This window comes from Pelodiscus sinensis, chromosome 8, assembly GCF_052426305.1.
Source record: "Pelodiscus sinensis isolate ZL-2025 chromosome 8, ASM5242630v1, whole genome shotgun sequence".
In the NCBI taxonomy this organism is placed as follows: domain Eukaryota; kingdom Metazoa; phylum Chordata; order Testudines; family Trionychidae; genus Pelodiscus; species Pelodiscus sinensis.
Genome location: NC_143059.1, coordinates 13,282,429 through 13,296,100, shown reverse-complemented (window position 1 = coordinate 13,296,100; position 13,672 = coordinate 13,282,429).

Sequence of the window (13,672 nt, the reverse complement as noted above, 5' to 3'; positions counted from 1 at the left end):
GCTCGCCAGCCAGCACGGGCTTTACAAATATGTGAGACACTCAGCGATCTCACAATGGCTCAGCTGTACTTCAGCCACTCCCCCGCATCAATGAATGCTCCCAGCCTGCCCAGAGGTTACAGCCAGCCCCACTTCCAGAGCAGGCCCCAACCTGCCCCTTAGTTTTGAAATCAGTTTTTAAAGCCTCCTAGCCATCATGGCTACCATCCCCCTTTTAATCACGAGTCTAGCACCCTTGCTGTTGATCTGCAACTCCCAGCCAGGGGAGTCCTGGCATGAGATGGGAATCTCACTTTTTAAAAACAAAACCTTAGGTTTCTAATACTCATGGGCATGCAGACTAATAGACTGCGTCTAGACGGGCATGATTTTCCACAAATGCTTTTAACGGAAAAGTCTGTGCCAATCTAGACGCGGTTTTGCGCAAGAAAGCCCCGATCGCCATTTTCGCAATCAGGGCTTTTTTGCGCAAAACAATAACGCATTGTCTACACTGGCCCTCTTGCACAAAAGCACTCTGCAACATCCGGAGCCAGAGCTGTCCCTGGGCACTCTGGTGCTTCTCTTGGACATGTTGCTGCGAGCCGGGCTGCACTTTCTTCAGGCTGCCATCCAGGAGGTCCATCAGGGGGCTGTCAGTATCCAGAAGGCCCTGCGGGAGAGCTTCCATCCTGAGGAGCACTAAGAGCCTCCCTGGTCTGCCCCACTAGGGGCTTGTGCCTCATTACTCCCTCACATCCTTCCACTTACCCCTTCCTAGCCCCCCTTCCTGATGTAAAATAAAATACACAGATTTTCACGAACACAAACTCTCTTTATTTAACAAAATGGGGGGTATGAAACTCTGGGGAGACTGGGGAAGAGAGAGGGTGGGAGAGGGGAGGGGGAAACCTGGGAGGAGGGAGTTGAGCTGGGAGGGGGAAGCAAGGGGAAGAAGGGTGAGGGGAAGTTCAGGGTGGGGGTCTCCCAGCATGAAGAGTGCGGGGACTTGGCATCCCTGGGGGGAAGGGGAGGAGGGTGTGGAGGTTGAGGAGGGAGAGGCGGGAAGGGGAGGAGTGGAAGGAGGAGCGGAAGCTGGGGAGGCAGCAGGTGCTGGAGCGGCACAAGACAGCACGTTCTGCACCAGGGTCTGCAGATGGGCACAGATGGCATGACCCTGGGCAAGCGTCTCTTGCTAGAACTCCTGTTTGTCCTGCACCCGCTGCTCCATGGTGCGGTGCAGTGCTCGCAGGGCCCCCAGGTGCTGGTCTCGATACCCCTGCAATGTTGCGGTGGACTTGCTGAGCCCTCGGGTGCGGGAGGATGTCCCAGGCAGGGCGGTGCGCCCTGCACGCACAGCTGGTGCGGCTGTGGAGAAAGAAGGGAAGCGGTCAGTTCTCCCTGGGGACACAGTGGGTGAAGCCCAGCCCCCCTCCGCGAGGTGAGGATGACCGTGCCCTGCACCGTCAGAGCTGCTGTGCTTGCACAGAGGCCATGGTTGGAATGTCCGGCTATCCCCTGGAGTGGGAGCTGCCCCGAGACCGCACCCATGCCTCTGTGCTGTGTATAGTGCGGCCGAGGTGGGCAGAGATGTCCCCTGCCTCTGTGTAGAGGGGGCTTGTGAAGGGAGGGCATCCTGCTGTGTCCCACCCCAGAGTCAGGAGCATGTCAGGTCTTTTCACACAGCTGGAGCCACCTGCCCAGGGGTGGCACGGCACATGCTTGCATGTGCACAGATTGCTGCATGATCCATGGTAAGCAAGGCCCACATGTGCGATCCCTGGTCTCCCTCTCCCTCTTCCCCCTCCCCCCCAGGAAGGGGAGAGTGATGGCACTTACATGATGTGGCCTCCCCGGACGACTCTGGTGACTCCGCTGCTGGGACAGCTTGGGGGTCTGGCCGGCATGGCACCCTCTGTGGCGTCTCCTCTTCTGTGCCCTGGTCAGGGCCCCCCAGGGTGGCATAGACCATCCCACCCCCCAGGATGCGGTCCAGGGAGTCAGAGTAGGGGCAGGTGTCTGCCCCTGCTGAGGAGCTGCCCAGGCATACACCTGCCGCAGCTCCTTGATCTTCATGCACTCCTGTTCTTGTGTGCACATGTGGCCTTTGGTGGCCAGGGTGCCAGCTATGTGTCCGTAGATGTCGGCGTTCCTCCTTCTAGTGCGGAGATCATGGACATTGGAGGCCTCCCCTCAAACCTCAATGAGGTCCATGATCTCTGCACTAGTCCAGGAGGGCGCCTGCTGTCTCTGGCCCCTGGCTGGCTCCTGGGAGCTGGGGGACAGCTGGCTGGCACTGGCTGCCCAGCTCATTCTCTGGCCACTGTGTGAGGGGCAGCTACTGATGGCAGGCCTGGCTCTGGCATACAGTGTGGCGAGCGTCTACCCCTTTATGGGCTCCGGGACTGGGGGAGAGGAGAAGAGTTTTCCTGGTTTGGCCCAGAGTGGCCACCAGGGGAAACTGGGAAGGGCTAGAGGCCCCTATTTCAGAATAAGCATCTACAGAGCACTTACTTCGAATTAGCTATTTCGAATTTGGCGTTATTCCTCATAGAATGAGGTTTACCAAATTCGAAATAAGCGCCCCAATTTCATTTTGAAATAGCAGTTTGCCTGTGTAGACGGTAGGAAAGTTAATTCGAAATAACTTTGATGTGTAGACATACCCTAACTTCTTTTGGGGGCCTGGTGCAACTGTACTATTGTACAGTAGAACCTCAGAGTTATGAACACCACAGTTACGAACATATCAGCCAGCCACACCTCATTTAGAACTGGAGTCAGGCAGTAGCAGAGTAAAAGTAAAAGTAAAAGTAAAACAAAAGCAATACATACAATACTGTGCCAAATGAAAACTATTAAACAAAAGGGAAGATTTTAAAAGAGATTTAAGATAAGGGAACTATTTCTGTGCCCTTTTGGTGTAAATTAAAATGGTTAAAAAAAGCATTTTCCTTCTGCATTGAAAAATTTCAAGGCTGTGTTACGCCAATCTTCAATTGTAAACTCCTGAAAAACAACCATAACATTCTGTTCGGAGTTACGAACATTTTCAAAGTAGGGCCAGTCCTAGAGGGGAGTGAGACTGGGGGCAACGCCCCTCCCCCCAGTACCCCAGGCAGGGGGCCCAGTGCAACTCCCCCTCCACTCTGCCCTTCCCCCGCTGCACCCCTTCCCACAAGCTCTGCTCCCCTCATCCCCTTGCCAAAGCCTCCTTCCCCAAGTGACATGGACAGGGGATTATAAGGAGGGGGGCGCTGACACAGGGCAGCAGCAGGATTCGCCCCCCACTGCATTCATTGTGGCAGCAGGAACCTACTCTGCCCTACCACCCACTCCCAGCCCGCTGTGACCTGCTTCTCTGCAAGACTGGGAAGCGGAGCACCCTGTGGCTGCCATGGTGAAGTCAAGCACAGCGGGCTGGGGGAACAGAGCAGGTTGCTCCAGCTCCCACCACCGCAGTGAGTGGGGGACATAAGGACGTAAACCTCAGACTCAGGCAGACAGCACTTGCTTCAGTTACGCTCAGTTTCTGTTTTGAAGCGTTTCTTCACACCCTCAGGGCTGCAACCTTAAATTAAAAAGAAAAGAAAAAAGCGGAGGGCGGCGTAATCCCATGCCGCCTCGAGCTGGAGTCTGAGGCACAGGCCAGATGGTGTTTATGGCTTGAGGTGGTCCTATTGAGTGGTTCTGCAGGGAGGAGGTGGGATCCAATGGTTATCAAGCTATTTACCGCTGTGGGCCACGTATGTGTGGGCCGCGTCCAGTACTACCTGGCACTGAGACTGCCTCATGGGCTGTAATTCTGGGCTGACTAGGCTGCAGGTTGAGAACCACTGGCTGGCCACCGGCACCTTCTTCTTCGGCAATGCAGAAAGTCAGGTGAGTCACAATCACACCATTCCGCACTGTATGTCAGTGCCTTCTAATGTCGGGCCATGCCCCTGGCCTGTGGGCACCCACTCACCAATGTCCCACACTCGCCTGGGGAATGAGCTGATCAGTGGTGGAAGGGGAGGGGCATCTAGGAGACTTTGGCACCAGCAGGCTATTGGCCCTGGAGACTGGAACAATCAGCATTTCAAACAGAGATTGCACATCCCTTGCAACAGGCTTGTGAAAGGGCTGCTGTTGTACGGGATGCAGGAAGCATCAGAGTGGGGTAAATGTTAACCTTCAGAGGTGAGAATTATCGCAGTGACCACTCTTAAAAACGTTTCAGTTGCCTTGGCCACTAACCAACCAATGTTTCCTCTGTATTCACACTATCTCCTAGTTATAAAGTTTCAATAATATCCCATCGATTGCAGTAATTGCAACTGCAACAGCAAACCTGGAAAGTCTGCAAAAGCTTTGCTTGGTCAAGGCTTCAGTTCTCACCCTAGAATGAAGATGCTACAGTGGAAAGCAAGACTTACACATAATGAGTTACACACAGCTCATCGACACCATTTCCTGGGGCCATCACAACACATTGCCTGACATTAATGAGGGAGCAGGAGGCCTTGCTGATATGGGCGACAAAGAGATGGCAGTTAAGGGCATTATTGCTATTATAGGAGGATTCATTTCTAACGCTTCTCCCTCCTGAATTACGAATTCATAGGGGAGAAGGTTCTACTGTCACCAGGATGCATCACTATAAACAAGCAGTTTCACCTGGGAGCGTGATGTATGATTGCAAGTCCCACAGTTAGCAAAGCCATAGGCAACAAGAGAAAATATAAAAGAGGATGAAACATACCAGATGACTCTGAGTTTAAGCAGGCTCAGATAATAAAGCTCCAAGAAACTGTAATCAGAAGCTAATGAGGTAAAGATTTAGGTCTCCCTACCTTTTTAAGAGCCACTAGACCAAGCTGCAGTTTGGCTGAAATCAAAACAGCCCCTAGGATTAGACTGGACAATTTATTCCAGCTAACTCACATTGCAAGTTTCATTCTCGCTATCCACGAAGAAGCTTGGTAAAGCACCACTTTGGGAATGATTGTGGGTTTATTAGCCCCAATCCAAGTGTAATTCCCATTACTATTTTATCAAAGCGTCTGCTCTGTAGATCAAATAGATTAGTCATTTCCTCCCAAGCCTGTTTTTACAAATATGAAAAACTTAAAAAACAACAAATAGTCTAGTAGCAACTTAAAGACTAACAAAAACATGCAAATGGTATCATGAGCTTTCATGGGCACAACCCATTTCCTGTATCTACAAAATAGCTGATCTGTATCATTCCCCCATTCATTCCATCCCAAAATATCCTATTAGGAAGGTAGAGTGTAAAGTATATAACATAAAAGGGCACTGGAATGTTTGTTTTTCAGCCACTTCTGTTTCGGTCTTCTAGCCCAGTAGGTATCTGTGGTGTTCAGTTTCTGGCACATTTATTTACTATTCAAATTCTTTGCAGTATCTTTTCAGCACGGACCTTCCTTGTGGCTGAAGAAGCAGTGACATCCAGTGGTGAAACATACAGATGAGATTTCCTTGTATATCTGCTTTAAAATGCTTTCTGAAAGAGGGGAGGGTTCCTTAGAACTCTCTTCTTTTTACAGATAAGAACATAAGAACATAAGAACGGCCGTACTGGGTCAGACCAAAGGTCCATCTAGCCCAGTATCCTGTCTACCGACAGTGGCCAACACCAGATGCTCCAGAGAGGGTGGACCGAAGACAATGATCAAGCGATTTGTCTCCTGCCATCCCTCTCCAGCCTCTGACAAACAGAGGCCAAGGACGCCATTTTATCCCCTGGCTAATAGCCATTTATGGACCTAACCTCCATGAATTTATCCAGCTTCTCTTTAAACTCTATTATAGTCCTAGCCTTCACAGCCTCCTCTGGCAAGGAGTTCCACAGGTTGACAACACGCTGTGTGAAGAAGAACTTCCTTTTATTAGTTTTAAACCAGCTACCCATTAATTTCATTTGGTGTCCTCTAGTTCTTCTATTATGGGAACTAATAAATAACTTTTCTTTATCAGCCCTCTCCACACCACTCATGATTTTATAGACCTCCATCATATCCCCCCTCAGTCTCCTCTTTTCTAAACTGAAAAGTCCCAGTCGCTTTAACCTCTCCTCATATGGGACCCGTTCCAAACCCCTAATCATTTTAGTTGCCCTTTTCTGAACCCTTTCCAACGCCAAAATATCTTTTTTGAGGTGAGGAGACCACATCTGTACACAGTATTCAAGATGCGGGCGTACCATAGTTTTATACAGGGGCAGTAAGATGTTCTGGGTCTTATTTTCTATCCCTTTCCTAATAATTCCTAGTATCCTGTTTGTCTTTTTGACCGCCGCTGCACTCTGTGTGGAAGTTTTCAGAGAACTGTCCACGATAACTCCAAGATCTCTTTCCTGATTTGTCGTAGCCAAATTAGCCCCCATCATACTGTACGTATAGTTGGGGTTATTTTTCCCGATGTGCATTACTTTACACTTATCCACATTAAATTTCATTTGCCATTTTGTTGCCCAATCACTCAGTTTGGTGAGATCTTCTTGGAGTCCCTCACAGTCTGCTTCTGTTTTGACTATCCTAAACAGTTTGGTATCATCTGCAAACTTTACTACCTCACTGCTTACCCCTTTCTCCAGATCATTTATGAATAAGTTGAAAAGGATTGGTCCCAGGACTGACCCTTGGGGTACACCACTAGTTACCCCTCTCCAATCTGAAAATTTACCATTTATTCCTACCCTTTGTTTCCTGTCTTTTAACCAGTTCTCAATCCAAGAAAGGACCTTCCTTCTTATCCTATGGCCATGTAATCTACACAAGAGCCTTTGGTGAGGGACCTTGTCAAAGGCTTTCTGAAAATCCAAGTATACTATATCTACTTGATCCTGCCTTGAGGGCGGGGGGCTGGACTCGATGACCTCCAGGTCCCTTCCAGTCCTATTATTCTATGATTCTACTGGATCCCCCTTGTCCGCATGTTTGTTAACCCCTTCAAAGAACTCTAATAGATTAGTAAGACAGGATTTCCTTTTACAGAAACCATGTTGACTTTTGTCCAACAAATTATGTTCTTCTACATGCTTCACAATTTTATTCTTTACTATTGTTTCGACTAATTTGCCCGGTACTGAAGTTAGACTTACCGGTCTGTAATTGCCAGGATCGCCTCTAGAGCCCTTTTTAAATATTGGTGTCATGTTGGCTACCTTCCAGTCATTAGGTACGGAAGACGATTTAAAGGATAGGTTACAAACCACAGATAATAGCTCAGCAATTTCCCATTTAAGTTCTTTTAGAACCCTTGGATGAATGCCATCCGGTCCTGGAGATTTGTTAACATTAAGTTTTTCTATTTGTTCCAAAACCTCCTCTAATGACACTTCAATCCGGGACAGTTCCTCAGATTCATCACCCACAAAGGACGGTGCAGATTCAGGAATCTCCCCAACGTCCTCAGCCGTGAAGACTGAAGCAAAGAAATCATTTAGTTTCTCCGCAATGGCTTTATCGTCCTTGATTGCTCCTTTTATAGCTCGATCATCTAGGGGACCCACAGGCTTTTTAGCAGGCTTCCTGCTTCTAATGTACTTAAAAAACATTTTGTTATTTCTTTTTGAGTTTTTGGCTAGCTGTTCCTCAAAATCTTTTTTTGCTTTTCTTATTACATGTTTACACTTGATTTGACAGTGTTTATGTTCCTTTCTATTTATCTCACTAGGATTGGACTTCCACTTCTTAAAAGATACCTTTTTGTCCCTCACTGCTTCTTTTAAATGGTGGTTAAGCCACGGTGACTCTTTTTTAGGTCTCTTGCTATGTTTTTTAATTTGGGGTATACATTTAAGTTGGGCCTCTATTATGGTGTCTTTAAAAAGTTTCCATGCAGCTTTCAGGGATTTGGCTCTAGTCACTGTGCCTTTTAATTTCTGTTTAACAAACCTCCTCATTTTTGTGTAATTCCCCTTTTTGAAATTAAATGCCAGGGTGCTGGACTGCTGAGGTGTTCTTCCCACCACAGGAATGTTGAATGTGATTATATTATGGTCACTATTCCCAAGTGGTCCTGTAACGGTTATATCCTGGACCTGATCCTGCATTCCACTCAGGACTAAATCGAGAATTGCCTCTCCCCTTGTGGGTTCCTGCACTAGTTGCTCCAAGAAGCAGTCATTTAAGCCATTGAGAAATTTTATCTCCGCTTCTCTTCCTGAGGTGACACGTATCCAGTCAATATGGGGGTAATTAAAATCCCCCATTATTATAGAGTTCTCTATTTTGGTAGCCTCTCTAATCTCCCTCAGCATTTCTATGTCAGTATCGCTGTCCTGGTCAGGTGGTCGGTAATATATCCCTACTGCTAATTTCTTATTATTGGAGCATGGAATTTCTATCCATAGTGATTCTATGGAACATGTTGATTCACTTAGTATTTTTATTTCATTTGATTCTACATTATCTTTCACATACAGTGCCACTCCGCCACCCACCCAGCCTGCTCTATCCTTTCTATATATTTTATATCCCGGTATGATTGTGTCCCACAGATTTTCCTCATTCCACCAGGTTTCAGTGATGCCTATTATGTCTATCTCCTCATTTAATACGAGGTACTCTAGTTCACCCATCTTATTAGTCAGACTCCTAGCATTTGTGTACAAGCACTTTAAAAATTTGCCACTGGTTATTTGTCTGCCCTTCCCTGATGCATTGGATTCCTTTGTATGCGGTTGTGTGTCAGCTCTGGCCCATGGTTTGCCCTCTCCCCTCCTCTCTTTCTGACTACAACTTAGAGAATCTCTATCAACGGAGTCTCCTCTAAGAGAAGTCTCTCTCCGATTTACGTGCATCTCCGCACCAATCGGCTTTCCCCCATCTCTTAGTTTAAAAACTGCTCTACGGTCTTATTAATGTTTAGTGCCAGCAGTCTGGTTCCACCATGGTTTAGGTGGAGCCCATCCTTCCTGTATAGGCTCCCCCTCTCCCAAAAGTGTCCCCAGTTCCTAATAAATCTAAACCCCTCTTCCCTACACCATCGTCTCATCCACGCATTGAGACTCTGAAGCTCTGCCTGCCTATCTGGCCCTGCGCGTGGAACTGGAAGCATTTCCGAGAACACCACCATAGAGGTCCTGGATTTCAGTCTCTTTCCTAGCAGCCTAAATTTGGCCTCCAGGACATCTCTCCTACCCTTCCCTACGTCATTGGTACCTACATGTACCACGACCACCGGCTCCTCCCCAGCACTACACATAAGTCTGTCTAGATGCCTCGAGAGATCTGCAACCTTCACACCAGGCAGGCAAGTGACCATACGGTTCTCCCGGTCATCACAAACCCAACTATCTATGTTTCTAATTACCGAATCACCCACTACTAACACCTGCCTCTTCCTAGCTGGCATTCCCTCCCCATCAGAGGTATCCTCAGTGCGAGAGGATACCGCAACATCCTCTGGGAGGAGGGTCCCAACTACGGGATGGTTTCCCTCTGCTCCCATTAAATGCTCTGTTCCCTTGAGACTTTCATCCTCCTTAAGAACACTGGGGCTCTCAGACTGGAGGTGGGACAGTACTACAGTGTCCTGGAAAGTCTCATCAACATAGCTCTCTACCTCCCTTAGCTCCTCCAGTTCAGCCACCCTGTCCTCCAAAGCCCGTGTAAAAGGCACCAATTGCAGATGGATTCATAGCAACAAGAACACGTGACCGACAAAGTGAAACAGAAAGCACAGCATAGGAAATAAACAGAAAAGATCCTGTCAGGTGATAATTTTACTAGCTGACTCTAAGGGATGCTGTAGATCTCAGATCTACACCAACATTTGTAAAAGAAGGAGTTAAAAAGCAGTTTTAGCTACTAACATCTGCCCCAAAATCTCCTTGGTAATTTGATGATTTGACCACATTATCCTGTTGTTTAAAAGCGTGTTCATATTTGCACGTGGAGAAAGAAAAGAACAGAAACAAACCCCTCCCCCCAGACAAGGGGGAAATGGCTGTAGTGAAATAGGCCTTATGCAAATTGCTCTCTTTCACAAGCACAGAGTAATAAACTAACTGAAAAACTAGAATTTGCTTTCTATTCTCTTCTAGTGATTGTCATTTTAATTAGAAGACCGGTCTATGGTAAAGTAGGTAAACAATCTCCAGACCAACGTGATCTAAAAGTTGAGGAAGTCTCTTTAAAGGAGTCATTCAGACTTTGCGTACCTATTTATTAAAAAGGAGAGAACAAATGAAGTACATTTAAGAAGCTGCTGCTGCACTGCAGCCATCAACACAGCAGCTAATCACAACGGGAAAAATACACTGAACTTTTACATTTAGTAAAGAATATTGTGATAAAGCAACTATTCAAACTACCCCTCCCTCACTTTGCAGTGAGGCAGGTTCACTATCTTCTCTGTTATCATTCCACATAAGTTTGTTTTTCCTTTGCAATCTGGAGATCACATGCAGAGTCTCTTATGGCATGTCTATCATTACTGGGATAGCAACGCTCCAGAGGTCAATCTTCTGGCATTAGATTTAGCAGGTCTAGTATAGGCCTGTAAATCGAACGCTGAGGGCAGCTCCCGCCGGTGTTCGGTACGCCTCCTTTTGCGAAGAGCAAGGGAAGCTGACAGGAACAGTTGCTCCCATTGGGGTCCCGCAGTGGCTCAGCTTATGAAAAGCTGACTCCAGCTATGCATTTTGTGTAACTAGAGTTGCGTTCCTTAAGCCGACCTGCCGAGTCGAGTGTAGACCTGGCTTTAGAGACTGCTTCACACACTTCATCCAAATTCCTATTATAATTCCTTCTTCATGACTTATTTCCTGTTTCTCTTTGGTCTGGAGCTTTTACTAGGGGTTTTTTCTTCAGTCCTCTTTCTTCACTACTGCCGCAGGCTCAAAAAAGGAAGGCCTCAAGATTGCTTTGTTTTTGTTACCGTTAGGCTTCCAAATTTTTTAGTTCCTCTCTGCAACCAGGAGCAACCGGAAACTTACATTTAAAACCACTGAGAAAGAAAACTGAGGCGCTGATATACCCACGTGACTTTAGAGTCTCGGGCGTCAAGCAAAACGTCACATCTCCACCAGCCCCATAACTGCTCGTATCCAACTGGCACGCTCAGGGGCAGGGAACATTCCGATTCGAACATTCTTTTCCTTCTCCGGCCGCAGGCATCTCTTGGGGAGTCTACACATGCTGTGCCTGCCCTTAGTGCAAGAGGGCTTGACAGCCTCTCCGGTGGCTCCGGTCCTTGAGAAAGCAGCTGAAACATTGCACAGGGCCTTTTGAGGTGCATGGTCTTAGATAACCTGGCTGGACAAGGTAATGGGATACTTAGAATGCCCTTTATGCAATGGCTAAGCATTTTAAGCCTGAAGTGGGACAGGATGAAAGATGGCTTCCTGTCTGTTTCCTTACCCCCACTGGATGGCAGAAGAACTAGATGAAAGAGTAACAGCGACTTGGGATAGGCCAAGCAAGGGTTGAACCGCTGACCTTTGAATTTAAAAGCATGGCTCCTCCTTTGCCAAGAGAGCCGGAAGGTCCATTATGTTGGAGTCAGCAGCACACTTAAAACCTCTCACATGGTATAACCACTAGAGGGGGTCACAGGCCTATGTCCTGGTAGGATGGGCTACAAAAGCACTAGAATTTTTCTTCAGCCCAATCTAACAGCTTATTTACACAGGAAAGTGTAACTTAACTAGATCAATGTATTACAATGCTACAATGGATTTAGTTATAGTGATATGAAGGTACTTATACCAGCATAATTTCTCTCTAAATTATGCTGCTATACTTATTCCCACAAGGCACCTTTATGCTGATCTAACTATACTCCTACTTGGAAGCTGAACTGGTTTAGGACACTCACACTAACCGAAATAGTAAAATCTGTACATTAACCGAGTGTAGATTTACCTAAGATGTAAAAGAGTCTGGGCAGTTTCTTGAAGAAAGGCAGGAACGTGGGCAAGAACAATTTACTTGCTCTGCAGGAGGCTGAACAGGGCTAAGAGTAAGCTGCTTGTACACAGATGTATCCCTGACATTTTAATAGACCCGAATCAGACATGGGCTGCTCCTCTAACAATATCACTGCCCCTATCCAAAGCATCCACAGTTGCTTTTTAAATTGGAAACTGACTGCAAGAAGCACATCACAGCCTCACTCACTGAGTTCACCTGTTAGGCCGGGTCAGACAGGATAAGGTCAAATGAGATGACAAGCTGATGTAGAAGCTGTGCTGCTTTTGGACCCCACACAAAGGACAGAAAAAAACAAATTTCAAAACGATGGCAGAGTACAGCTTTCAGATCAAACCTATTAGTAACCATGAGTATCAAATGTTAGATGCCATAGGCTCATTTTCGCAGAGGAGAAACAAAGAAAGGTGGGTAGGGACACAGGTTTTGTCAAAATGATTCTCTCTCTGGGCTGAAGAGTAGTTTATTTAATTTTAAAGAGTACTGGGGAGTGTCATTTAAATACTGTGCAAGTTTTAGATAATCCAGATGTGCTAATAGTAGGTTAAAATGGTTGGGGAATTTTAGATTTCTTTGCAACTGCCTTTTTTAGCTGTCATGGAGAGAGAAGAATAGATCTCTCTCCACTGAGCTGACAATTTTTTTTTTTAAAGAAATACTGGCATACAGGCAGGCAGCAAGAGTGACACCTGCCAGTCAAATTCAAGCCTCTGTTTTCAGAGCTGTTAAGTATCCACTCCTCCATTGAAGTCAATGGAGTTACGGTTCATAGATTTTAAGGCCAGAAAAAATCATTATGATTATCTAGGCCAATCTTCTGCATAAAGACAGGACATAGATTTGCACCCACTAATTTTTGCATTAGTCCAGTAAGTTGTGAAGGGACTACACCATCACTTTTAAGAGTGATCTCTTAAGAGAGATCTAGTCTTAATTCTAAAGAGTCCAAGTGATGGATAATCTGCCCTATCCCTTGCTGAGCTGTTCCAATTTTTAAGTACCCCTTCCTCCCTGTTAAAATTTTCCATTTTGAGTTCTCAGTATCTCTGAAAAACTCAAGCCCTTAATTTCCCCAAAGGCAATTAATTCCTCTCCCCCGCTCCCCAGAACAGGCCTTTTAACAACATACAGCTAGATGTAGTTATTTGGCTGTACTTGGTACTGTATCTCAATGTATCCTACTGGCTGGTCCACCTCTAGATATTACAGGAAAGCATGCCAGCAGCCCTGTTGCTGTGTTGACATGTTTCACCAGGGCTAGCTGATATGCACTTCTTATTCACTGCTGCATTTAGGATCCTTACATCACTTATTAATAGGCACGTCCCACCTTGTAGTCACCTTTTAAATACACAGCCTGATACTGACTTTTAATTTCCCTTACTAATCAGAACCTGATGCATAAAAGGCACCATCTTCCTCCAACCAACGCCAATGGCAGAATTACCACTGGACTCAAAGGGAATGGGACTGGACCCCATGACTACGTCTACACTGGCATGATTTTCCGGAAATGCTTTTAACGGAAAAGGTTTTCCATTAAAAGTATTTCCGGAAAAGCACGTCTAGATTTGCAGGATGTTTTTCTAGAAAAGCACTTTTTCTGGAAAAGCGTCCGTCGGCAATCTTTTCCGCAAAAAAGCCCCGATCATCATTTTCGCGATCGGGGCTTTTTTGCGGAAAACACTACTGTGCTGTCTACACTGGCCCTTTCCTGGAACAGTTTTCTGGAAAAAGACTTTTGCCTG